Source organism: Tursiops truncatus, chromosome 9 (assembly GCF_011762595.2).
Source record: "Tursiops truncatus isolate mTurTru1 chromosome 9, mTurTru1.mat.Y, whole genome shotgun sequence".
NCBI classification, from domain to species: Eukaryota; Metazoa; Chordata; class Mammalia; order Artiodactyla; family Delphinidae; genus Tursiops; species Tursiops truncatus.
The window spans coordinates 65142978-65156386 of record NC_047042.1 but is presented as its reverse complement, the minus strand read 5'-3'; the positions used below and the strand labels follow the sequence as shown (position 1 = coordinate 65156386).

Here is a 13409-nt window from a genome sequence, read left to right as displayed (position 1 = left end):
TTGTGCTGACCCCTGTCCCCTGTCCCCAGGGAGAGGAGCCCAGGTTCAGTTGGGCGAGGGATACAGATCCACGATTGAGATGAAGGAGGATATGAATAAATGGGACAAGGGCATTGGCAAGTGGTTAAAATGATGACTAGATATAAGCTTAGGAAATATTCGATGAATGAATATCCTAATGCCGGAAGAGTAAAGCTGAAATCAGAGTAAGGTATGAGCCTGTGCCTCTGATATTCTCTGTTGGCTCCCTCTTGACACTGGCTTTCTGGAGACCAGGGTTCAAAACCTGGCACTGTTGTTACCTGGTAATGCAAATGGGGCCATTCCTTTTGACTGGGCTATAGTTTCTTCTCCAAACTAGGGAGCATTAGTACCTGAAGGAGCATTTGGAAATGTGTGGGCATGTTTTTTCGGTAGTCATCATGCCCATTGGGGTGCTACTGGCCACAGCCCTCTAAAACATGGGACAGTCTGCACCATGAAAAATTGTCCTACCCAGTAATGACCCCTTTGAAAAAAAAGTCATGCCAGGTCTGAATTCCCTGTAAGCACTATATTTTAACTTTATCTGTTTTTCTATATATGCAATTTGACAAACTTTGACTTATATTGAAACATTATTTGTACTTTAATTATATGAAGGATTTTATGCGTTTCTCTGAATGGTGTTATGTGCTTCTCAGGTATTTGATTAGAAATGCAATTTTTCATAAGAAAATTGTTTTTTCATAAAAGTTTAATTTGGTTTATATGTGTATATATTTATTGCAAAGATTTTTTTTCTAGGAATGTAATCTGCTCTCACAGTAAGTAATTTAATATTTTTGAGGTACCTTGTGGTATAGCCTCGGAGAGTTGAGTGTGAAAAGAAGAAGCCTAGCAGAAATTGAATTTAGCATTACCTGATTAATGTTTGTGGATGAATGTTTCTAAAGTTAGAGAGTATTGATTCTGAATGTATTGTAAATTGCATAAGAAGCATACGTCTCAAGAAGAGTAATTTAATATTTTAATCCCATTTTCTTCAATGTGTTCTCTAAACTGTCGTAAGTGAAATTAATACATGGCAACCTGACAGAACTTTATATCTGATGGGAACTTAAAAAGAAAATCCTATTTGAAAAGAAAGGTGTGGACTTTTTTGTCCACATGCACTTTCTTTCTGGTTAGACTGAGAAAGGAATGTTTTCTCGAAAGTGTTCCTTTCCTAATGTGTTCTGTGTCCCATCTGACTTTGGGACCATTAAATGCTGCATGGAAAGCTAAAGCTATTTACATGAATGAATGGGGTTAGGGGATCATATATAAAGCTGAGGCATTCTGCAAGGAAGCTTTGTGGTGACTTATGAAAACAGATGTCCCAGTGGTAGTGACATAGTGATGGAGACAATGAAAGTGGTCATCCCAGACAGCTAATTAAATTTTGATCTATGAGCTGAGTTGTCTTTTCTGAAACATAAAGATGGGCTCTTGGTTTTTTAATAAGCTTACATTTTGATAAAATTTCCTTTTTTTGATGAGGTAAATTTCCTGTCTGAATGCAGTTATTCATTTATTATTTATATCTTTCATTCAATAAACACGTATTCTGTACCTGAATCTATAGTCTCACTTTTCACTTTGCCAGTCAGATTTATGGTTGAGATTTTCAAAAGGAATTGTAACACACACACACATACACACACACACACACATCAGACATTCCCTCTTTGCCCTTGACACGCCCATGCCCTCCAGCTATCCTGTTGCCTCAGACAATGTATATTTTTCCAAGTTGTCTTCTTACCCCGTGTTCTAACTCCCCTGCTGCTCACTTTTCAACACTGCACCCATCACTTTCTAGAAGCTGTTCTGCTACATGGGGAGCCCTCTCCTCTTCCTTCGTCTTCTTTGTCCTGCCATTGACGCTGGACACTTTCCATTGGCTGGTTCTCCCTTTTTGCCTGCAGCCCTTGCCGTCTGTCTTGGTTCTCTCCTTGGCTGCTTCTCTTAGTCTCTCTGATGGGTTTCTCTCCCTCTGCCTGCCCATCAAATGCACATAATCCTCACGACTCTGTCTGTGGATCTTTTTTCTTTTTCAGGCACTCAAGCTGCACATGTTTACTGACTGAGTAACTATCAAATGGCCTGCAGTGAGGGAGGGGATAGAGATTCCCCAAGGAACAAGTCACTCATTGTCCTGTCATTGAGGATTTTACCGTCTAGCGATGGAAGGAGGGGTAGTTGGAGGAAGAGTTAAATGCCAGCACTTTCCAAGCCACTTAGAATGGATTTTGATTGGGCAGGAGTGATACTGGGGGCACAGAGGAGAGTCATAAACACAGATGTGGGAGTCAGGTCAGTAAAATTTCCTTCAAGAAGTGGCATCTAGGGCTTCCCTGGTGGTGCAGTGGTTGAGAGTCCGCCTGCCGATGCAGGGGACACGGGTTCGTGCCCTGGTCTGGGAGGATCCCACATGCCGCGGAGCGGCTGGGCCCGTGAGCCATGGCCACTGAGCCTGCGTGTCTGGAGCCTGTGCTCCGCAGCAGGAGAGGCCACAACAGTGAGAGGCCCGCATACCTTAAAAAAAAAAAAAAAAAGTGGCATCTACACTAAGGCCTGTTGGATAGTACTAGTTATCAGGTGAGGGGAAGGAGGATGTGAGAGAGTACTCCAAGCAGAGGGAAACATGTGAACAGAGGCATAAAGGTGTGTGCTTTGTTCAAGGAACCACAAATAGTACAGCATGGTTAAGACAGGGAGTGGCAAATATGATCATGGCTTGGGAGGCAAATGTGGGCTAGTTCATTAGGGACCCTCCACACCGTATTAAGGTGCTCGCTTGTGCCTTAGCCCAAAGGCAGTGAAGAATTTCTGAACTATTTTAAGTAAAGATGATGAGAGTTAATTTTAGAAAAATCACTCTCCTGCCAGAAAACAAATGTGAGAAATCAAGACTAGCAGCAAAAATAAAATTGGGGAAATTAGAGAGAAATGATGGCAACTTGATAAGGCTAGTGGCTGTGACATTGGGGAGAAGCAGTTAGAATGAATTATTTTGGAGCTAAGGTAAACTAGACTCTCTCCAAGGAAAAGGGAGATACTGGCTTGAGTGGATGGATGGTGGTGTCATTGATGAACTAGATCTGTGGGTCTGAGGGGTTGGTCATTTGGAGACATCCAGATACTATATGCATATGGGACAACTGTCCAGGTGGGTGTTTCTAGTAGGCAGTGAGATATGGGCAGTGGTGGTCAATAAGAATGGCAGGGTCTAGTTCTTAGGTAACAGAAAATAGAACAGCAAGCAAAGGAAGAGAGTATAATTTTTGTTGTTGTTTTGTTTCGTTTTATCTTGTTTTCTTTTTTCCCCCTTGGGTTTTTTAAAATTTTCTTCTGAATTTTTAAAAGTGACCTATCCTTGGCACATCTATCAAGTCATAAAACTGTTTTACTTGATATTTATTTGCAGTCTTCTACACTATATTGAGCAGATATTGAGCAGATAAACATTTCACTGTTTTATAAATTATCATACTGTTTAACCATATCACAATCACTTAGGATTTGCTTCCTTCCCCAGAGACCTAATTTTAAACAGTGGCACTACTTCTTAGAGAAATATTCTGATGTTGAGTCAATATGGAAAAGAACAAACTTGACCCTTTTTGTATATTTTATTTGGTGTGGTGCTATGTTATAAGTAAAATTTTTTTTTTTTTTTTTTTTGGCTACACCACACGGCTTATGGGATCTCAGTTCCCCAACCAGGGATTGAACCCAGACCACGGCAGTGAAAGCTGGCATCCTAACCACTAGGGACCAGGGAACTCCCAGTGTTTCCTTAATGAGGTTGTCTCCGAACTAATTACACAATTTATAAGATCTCAAGTCTTCTAGTAACAAAATTAAAAGTAAATTCTGGAAATGGCTTGTTCTTTATGTGCCCTGAAGTTCTTTGCCTCAACATCCCTCAAAATTTACGGTCAACATCTCATCCAGTTGGAATATATTTGCAGACTGGGTGACTGTGATAGAAGAGAATGAATTTCCTGAGAAGGGAAAATAGAAATGCCTTCAAAAGCAAGATTTATTTCAATGGTTTTATGCAGTTGTGAGCCAGGGCACATGTGTTTTTAGTATCTTACTAAATCAGAACAGAAATATTTATAATATGTCAAGTAAATAAGATTATGGGGAAAGACGGCTATTTGTACCTAAGAGTTGTTTTCTCAAGGTTCTTTTATGGTAGCCATTTTTAAACAGATGAAAAAATTTAAGTATGTTTACACTATTTTAAAACCTTTCTTCCTCCTCGTGATGCGTACATAATAAACAATACTTTTTACGAATAGTTGGGAGAAATAAATAATGGTTTAGACCCTAACTCACTGCTGGGACATGAGAGGCCTTGTTCTTGAGGCAGTACTGACAAGAAAATGCTATGAGATGATTTAGCATGAGAAAAGCTTCCATATTTTAAGTCTTTACTGTATTTTGAATATTTCACATACATTATTTGTAATCTTCTCTTCAGTGCTCCCAGAGGTGGGAAGATAAGGTAGCTTTGGTACCCCCCTTCTTCCCGTATGTAGATCTCTCTGTCCATTGAGGCCCACCTCAAGTTCAAAGTTATTCTAGGGAAACTCTTCAACTTTTCCTGTGTCAGAGGGCATAAACATAGTTATAATAGCAAACGTAGAGCTTGCTGTGAGATAACAAGTATGCTAAACACTTTCATTAATATCTCACAGCACCACTGTGAGGTTGACACTGTTATTATTTCCATTTTGTGGATGAGGAAACTGACACACAGGAGGGATTACCCACAGCGAAGGAAGTGCTAGAGCTGAATTTAAGACAAAAGTCTGCTTCCAGTGTCCACACTCTGCATTTTAGGAGTTCATAGATTCATATAGGGGTTGCAGCCACAGTTCAAGTAAGTTCTAAGGATGTATTTTGCTCAACTGGCACAGTACTTTTAAAGGGAAGAGAATGTGAATTACCTGAACTCCCTTTCCAAATAACCATGAACCCCAGGACTCCCTATTATATTCTGTCTGGCTGCTTTATGAATTCTAGTTATCTGCCTGGTACTTGAGGGGCTTGACTTGGTGGCCATGATATTGATGACCTTTGTGAAGTTGTGAATGCATTGTCGACACACAGTAGGTGCTTAACTTCTTTTACTTGCCTTTTCCTTTTCCACATAAAGTTGGACTTGATTACTGTCCCTTCTCCTGGGGGTTTCATATTTCTGCACTTAATGTTTGCTGTCCTTCCATCCTTGTGGTCAACTCCCGGAGAGCAGGTTCTTCATCTTGTGTTGTGTATTTGTTACCTTGCTGAGACTAAAGGACTTTAATTTCAACCTCCCAAGTGTAGAGGAAAAGATTAGGCATGCTTCTCAAATTCTCTGGTTGTAAATATTAAAGAAAAAAAGTCATCAGATATTATTATAAATACGGAGGCCTAGTGTGCTTGGCGCTCTCAGCACAGTCAGCCCTCTGCGCTGTGTGTCAGACCACACAATGGAGTTCTTGCTGCCCTTTAAGGGGGACAGAAACCAAGTATCCCTCATGTACCAAGGGGGGTGTGATGGAGGCAATGCTGAGCCTTTAAAATAAATTAAGGCACTTTTAACATTTCAAGGGGGAAATTGGCAGTTTCCCAAGCGACATAATTACGAGACAGTGTGTAATGTGTAATTAAACTTAACTATGAAGCAAATGATTGGAATAAAGCTTAGTGGCACATCATTTTTTTTGTTCCCATAGTGCTGACAGATCCTTCCCTCCCCTTGTCCCTGAAATGGCTTCAGCAGCAATTGCTCCTAATTTTTTTTAAATGAAATTATATGTTGCCAGTGAAACACACAGTTTCATGTAAAGGAACCTTTTTTTTTTGTTTGAGTGACATTTTCCTTCTAGGTGATCTGGAGCACAGAATCCATAGAATAACAAGGACCTCAAGGCAAAGCCTTGCTGGGACTTTAAAATGAATCTTTGTCTAATAATTCATTTAAATACTTTATTCTTTCTAATTTTTTTTTCTTTCTTTGACCAAGGTCCACGGCTTGGAGGCTTGTTTTTTTTGTTGTTGTTTTGTTTTTTTGTGGTACGCGGGCCTCTCACTGTTGTGGCCTCTCCCGTTGCGGAGCACAGGCTCCGGACGCACAGGCTCAGCAGCCACGGCTCACGGGCCCAGCCGCTCCGCGGCATGTGGGATCTTCCCGGACCGGGGCACGAACCCGTGTCCCTTGCATCGGCAGGCGGACTCTCAACCACTGCGCCACCAGGGAAGCCCCTGGAGGCTTGTTTTTATGTAGTTTTCTTTCATGTTTTAAAAATAGTGGCATTAATTTTGTTGATTGTGAATAACCAAGTGTTATTGCCAAACAATCAGGACCCCCTGAGAGTCTGAATGTATGTGATTAGATTTTTACTAATTGCGCTGGCAAGTAGAATTTCTGACTTCGAAAACCAGTGATTTGAATGGAACGCTTCAGGCCTCAGGATGAGATCATTTTTCAGCATGGGCTTGGTTTTATCTCAGAAGATCCATCATCGGAGGGAGGGAAGGCAGGTTCCACATCCATTAATGATTGCTGGATATAACAGTGCTTGTACTCTGAGTTCTCGCCATCTGAGTTCGTTTGGTACTGGCTTCAGTACCTGGAGTCTGAAGCAGGTCTAAAACATGGTAGTTACTTATTGCATTCTCCTTTGCTACCAGCCCAAGCTGGGTATTAGGTTTAGAATTTTTTACTTAGCTATCTGAAGGGTTTTTTGTTTCTGTTTTTTTAAACTTTAAAACACAGTGGGGCTTTAAAGCACAGTGGGACTTTAAAACACATTGATGGATTGCTTGAGAAAAAATGTAACCAACCAATAGAATGAACTATATGCAGTTGACACAGTGCAAACCTAGGCCCAGTGTGAATTACAAGGTTAGAAACTACAGACGGCCTTATGTGTGGATGACACTGTCCCTCGTTAGGGCACCAGCAAAACCCTTAGTCAACAGCGGCTATCCTGGGGTCTCTATCTTAGACCCAGTAATATCTTCCCATTGTTTCTCCAAACTGATTCTTTCTCAGTCCACATTGTCCATTTTTTTGGTCTCACTAAATTAGTTAAACAAATATTTATTGAGTACCTTCTCTGTGACAAGCTGCCTCCTTTCTGCTGTCATTGACCAAGCTTCCCCCTTTAATTGTGCATTTTCTACCTTCACTGTGGAGGGCTCAGTAGCTGCTGTGCTGCAGGTTTGCTGTGGCTTCTCCCCTTTCTGCTGTAACTGCTGTGCCATTTTGTAGAGCAGAAGTTCCGAGAGAGCTGTCCTTCACATCTGCCTGTCCCTTTAAGACGGGAAAGATTTCTGGGAATCCCCTCTCTTCTGTGTGTCTCCAACTGGAAGGTGTTATAGACCTCACTGGTTTTTAAATTATTTCTAAATAATGGACATCATTTTTTAGAGCAGTTTTAGGTTTACAGAAAAATTCAGCAGAAAGTACAGAGGGTTCCCACATATCCCCTTTTGTCCCTCTCCCACACACAGTTTCCCACATTATTAACATCTTGCATTAATGTAGTACTTTGTTTGATTTAATGAAACCAATAACCTACAGTCTTGCTGTAATTGCCTGTTAGTTACAGGAGGTTTTTTTGTTGTTGTTCCTTTGAAATTTTCTAGATAAACAATCATGTCATCTGTGCACCAATAATTTTATTTCTTCCTTCCCAATCGCTATACTTTTTAAGTCCTTTTCTTATCTTATTGCATTAACTAGGACTTCCAATAAGCAGTTGAATAGTAATAGTAAGAAGGAATATCCAGATATTAGGGGGAAAGAGTCAAGTTTTTCACCATTAAGTATGATGTTAGCTGTAGAGTTTTTATAGGTGTTCTTTATCAAGTTGATGAACCTCAGTATTAGTTTGCTAGGACTGCCATAACAAAGCACTATAGACTGGGTGGCTCAGAGAATAGAAATATATCCTTTAACAGTTCTGGAGACTAGAAGTTTGAGATAAGGTGCCTGCAGGGTTGGCTCCTCCTGAGGCCTCTCTCCTTGGTTTGCAGACAGCTGCCTACTTGCTGTGTCCTCACGTAGTCATCTTGCTGTGCACTCACATCCCTGGTGTCTCTTTCTCTTCTTATAGGGGCATCAGTCATATTGAATTAGGGCTTCATGCTGATGGCCTCATTTTAAATTACTTGCCTCTTTAAAAGCTCTGTCTCCCAATACAGTCACATTGTGGGAGACTGAGGGTTAGACCTTCAACATACAGATTTTTGGGGGACACGGATCAGTTCATAACATTCTATCTACCTTGAACATCCCAGGTGATTCCAACCTCTGGTCCTAGTACAGGCATACCTCATTTTATTGCTCTTCACAGATATTGTGTTTTATTACCAGTTGAAGGTTTGTGGCAACCTGTATTTGAGCAAGTCTATTGAACAGCATCCGTTCGCTCTGTGTTTCTTTGTCACGTTTTGGTAATTCTTGCAATATTTCAAGCTTTTTAATTATTATTACATTTGTCATGATCATCTGTGATCAGTGATCTTTTTAAAATTTATTTATTTATTTTTGGCTGTGTTGGGTCTTCGTTTCTGTGCGAGGGCTTTCTCCAGTTGCGGCGAGCGGGGGCCACTCTTCGCGGTGCGCAGGCTTCTCACTATTGCGGCCTCTCTGGTTGCAGAGCACAGGCTCCAGATGCACAGGCTCAGTAATTGTGGCTCACGGGCCCAGTTGCTCCATGGCATGTGGGGTCCTCCCAGACCAGGGCTTGAACCCGCGTCCCCTGCGTCGGCAGGCAGATTCTCAACCACTGTGCCACCAGGGAAGCCCTGACCAGTGATCTTTGATGTTACTATTATAATTGTTCGGGGGCACCACGAACTGCACCGGTATAAGATGGTGAACTTGATAAACACTTGTGTTCTGACTGCTCCACCGACTGACCATTCCCCCATCTCTTTTCCTCTCCTTGGGCCTCCCTATTCCCTGAGACACAACAATATTGAAATTAGGCCAGTTAATAACCCTACAATGCCCTCTAAGTGTTTAAGTGAAAGGAAGAGTCTCATGTCTCTCACGTTAAATCAAAAGCTAGAGTTGACTAAGCTTGGTGAGAAAGCCATGTGGAAAGTCAAGATAGGCTGAAAGCTAGGCCTCTTGCACCAAACAGCAAGTTGTAAATGCAAAGGAAAACTTCTTGAAGGAAATAAAACTACAACTCCAGTGGACACACATACGATAAGAAAGTGAAACAGCCTTACTGCTGATATGAATAAAGTTTTAGTGGTCTGGATGGAAGATTAAACCAGCGACAACATTCTATTAAGCCAAAGCCTAATCCATAGTAAGGCCCTAACTTTCTTCAGTTCTGTGAAGGCTGCGAGGGTGAGGAAGCTGGAGAAGAAAAGTTTGAAGCTAGCAGCGTTTGCTTCATGAGGTTTAAAGCAAGAAGCCATCTCCGTAACATCAGCGTGCAAGGTGAAGCAGCAAGTGCTGATGCAGAAGCTGCAGCAAGTTATCCAGAAGATCTAGCTCAGATCATGAATGAAGGTGACTCTACCAAACAACAGATTTTCAGCGTAGACAAAATAGCCTTCTATTGGAAGATGTCATCTAGGACTTTCATAGTTAGAGAAGAGAAGTCAATGCCTGGCTTCAAACTTCAAAGGACAGGCTGACTCTCTTGTTAGGGGCTAATGCAGCTGGTGATTTTAAGTTGAAGCCAATGCTTATTTACCATTATGAAAATCCTAGGGCCCTTCAGAATTATGCTAAGTTGACTCTGCCTGTGTTCTAAAATGGAACAAAAAAACCTGGATGGCAGCATATCCGTTTACAACATGGTCTCCTGAATATTTTAAGCTCACTGTTGACACCTACTGCTCAGAAAAAAACGTTCATTTCGAAATATTTCTGCGTATCGACACTGCACCTGGTCACCCAAGAATTCTGATGGAGATTAATGTTTTTTTCATGCATGCTAACACAACATCCATTCTGCAGCCCACGGATTAAGGAGTAATTTCCATTTTCAAGTCCTGTTCTTCAAGAAATACATTTTTGTGAGGCTATAGCTGCCATAGATAGTGATTCCTCTGATGGATCTGGGCAAAGTAAACTGAAAAGTTTCTGGAAAGGATTTGCCATGCTAGATACCATTAAGAACATTGTGATTCATGGGAAGAGGTCAAAATGTCAACACTAACAGGAGTTTGGAAGAAGCTGATTCCAGCCTTCATGCATGACTTTGAGGGGTTCAAGACTTCAGTGGAGGAAGTAACTGCAGATGTGGTGGGATCAACAGGAGAACTAGAATTAGACATGGAGCCTGAAGATGTGACTGAATTGCTACAATCTCATGATAAAACTTTAGCAGATGAGGAGTTACTTCTTATGGATGAGCAAAGAAAGTAGTTTCTTGAGGTGGAATCTACTGCTGATGAAGATGCTGTGAAGATTATTGAAAAGGCAATATAGGATTTAGAATATTACATAAACTTAACTGATAAAGCAGTGGCAGGGTTTGATAGAACTGACTCCAATTTTGAAAGAAGTTCTGCTGTGAGTGAAATGCTATCAGACAGCATTGCATGGTACAGAGAAATCATTCATGAAAGGAAGAATCAATCAATGGGGCCAATTTCATTGTTGTCTCATTTTAAGAAATTATCACAGTCACCCCAACCTTCAGCAGCACCACCCTGATCAGTCAGAAGCCATCAACATCGAGGCAAGACCCTCCACCAACAAAAAGATTAGGCCTAGATGCTGGTGAAGCCTCAGATGCTGGTCAGCATTTTTTAGCAGTAGAGTGTTTTTTAATTAAAGATGACATTGTTTTGCACACTTAATAGACTGCAGTATAGTGTAAACATAACTTTTATATGCACTGAGAAACCAAAAAATTTGTGACTCACTTTATTTTGATATTCACTTTATTGCAGTGGTTTGGAACCAAACCTATAATACCTCCAAGGTATGTCTATACTTGCCTCTTCGTTTCCAGGGAATCTGCTCCCCACTTAGCCAGGGACCTTCTTCCCTCGCTTACTCTAGGCTCAGGGTGGCCTTTCTTCACCAGCAAATATAAAGCCGTAATTTCATCCCTTACCTCCCTGTCCATCTTACCTCTTTTGTTTTGCTCCAAATGTAATGCTTGTTTACATACTCTAAATTTACCTTTGTGTCTATTTCCTGTTTACCTGTACAAGTGTGTAAGCTCCATGAGGGCAGGGACTGTGTACTGCGTCTCTCCTGTGCCCCAGTGCCAGCGCAGTGGCAGACACACAGAAGGCACTCAGCACATATCTGTTAAATCGGTACCTGAATTGAGTGCGTTCTGGTGTTCTGCCGTCTGGCCGGATCGCCAGTCACCCCAAGGTAAGATACCACAGAACAGGTTTTTATCTGGACTATGCTATCATCTCCCTGACTGCAGCTGTCCTTCTGGCCTTTGTGCATTCTGGAATGGAAACCAAATAAGCAGTTATATTGGTGTGGCCCAAAATGGGCTTGCCCCAGATACGCTGATGCTTATACTTGGGTGAATCACTGCTGACTTTCATTTTTAAATTGTATTCATGTGACCAGAGTCCAGCCAGTATTAGCAATCTGCCTACCAAATCAGAAGGCAATTTGTATTGGTATAATAGAATTTAGGTGGTAGTGTTCCTGAATGTTTCATTGTATTCTGTAAAAATAGCTTTCCCCTTCAGAACTAGGCAATATACCTGGTACACCCAGGAGTGTTTGACACTGTCAGGTAACTTTATTTTTACATTGACCTTAATTTTATCGACTTTTCCTCTGCCTTGGTAAAACCCAAGGTTCCAAAATTTAGTATAAATCATAGACAATATTTTTCTTACATTTGATAGAGCAACTGAAACACTGTTAGTAACAGATATAACAGCCCTAACAACTAATTTCTCTCTGGCTGGTTTATCAAATGCTATTCTGTACATAAGTACAAGTGTCCTTGAACTTGGTGGCTTTTAGAAGACCCTGATATATGTCATTCATACCTGTCTACAAACTTGTGATTACCAAGATCAGGGAAGTCAGTTTCATTTCTTGAATGGTGATGCTTTTGTGCCACAGGGCTCTTGCACATGCTGTTCCTGTTATCTCAGCCCCCCTTTTCTCTGCCCATACTTACTTGCCCACGTAACTCTCATTCATTCTTTAGGACTTCATCCTGAAGGCTCCTCTTTTATTGCTTTTCTTTCCTTGTTATTTCCTTTATAGCACTAACTTAACTTGGAATTATATAATTACTTATTTTATTATTTGATCATTATTTCTCTCAAGCATGACATTTTTGAGCAGAGACCTTTTTCCTCTTTTTTTTTTTTTTGGTCTTTTGTCCTCACTGTCTAGCACCGGGACATTTAAATTATTCACTAAACAAAAGATTAAAGAGTTGATATGTCGAATCCCTGACCAGTGTTACATCTCTCTTTTCCCCTCGGAAGTCCTTCATGGCCATATGTGATATTTGTCAGAGAATCAAAACTGAAATCAGACTTGGAAGAAATCTGCCTTTCAGTGGGTGGGGTCATTGAAATGGCCACAGTTTGTTAGAACTGATGAGCTACATGGTATCAAGCCTCACCTAAAATCTTAGTTATGAAAGCCGTGAGAATAAGTGTATGTTACATGAGTAGACATGGGTTCTGTATAAGAAAATGACTAAGAGAACCTGCCCCCATTCACGCAAACCCAGATTCTGGGTCCCCCTTCATGGCAACAGGAGGCTGAGGAGTGGAGCGTGAGGGGTATGTGGGGGGCACGTTCCTTTGCTATGGAAGTTGGCCTCCTATCATCTCAGACAATTTTTCCTGCTGGTTTTCATTCTCAGCATCACAGGAAGTGTTTATAGCAAATAATTGCCAAGTGTTTTCCATAAACATACAACTAAGGACATTTTTCCCACATTCCAACTCTCTGTAAATGTTTGTTTTCCCCATGCCCAAAGAAGGTGAGTATTCAGTTTCCTTAAGCAGGCCTTTGGTATGTGGGCTTTGGCCCAGAGAGAATTCCCTTCTGAGTTTGTCCTTCATCTGGCCATGTTGTCCCTGCACAAGCAGTAGACTCAGAGAGTTTCTAAATGAGTTTTCCTCCACAGCTTGGATTCCTAGCCACACGGCTAGACTCCAGGTAACTTCTGGGTCCTGAGCACCCCCTCAGCAAAGGACAGGGTGAGGTCAGAGGTTGCTGGGAGCATCACAGAAGTCATTGCTTCTGATAAAATCCACAGGGAAATACAATGGGGAATGTGGATGACGGGGGATAAGGAGGTAATTGGAACTCAGGATGCACATGAATGTTAAATAATAGATTATGAAAATTCTCATATTAAAACCAGGCAAGGGACTTCCCTGGTGGCACAGTAGTTAAG

The 13409-nt window shown here is 41.3% G+C and overlaps 1 protein-coding gene across 8 annotated transcripts in view; it reads left to right on the top strand.

The window, feature by feature from the left end:
• ELMO1 (engulfment and cell motility 1) overlaps positions 1-13409 on the top strand; it is a 550854-nt gene that overhangs the window by 270212 nt on the left and 267233 nt on the right. The window lies entirely within an intron of this gene.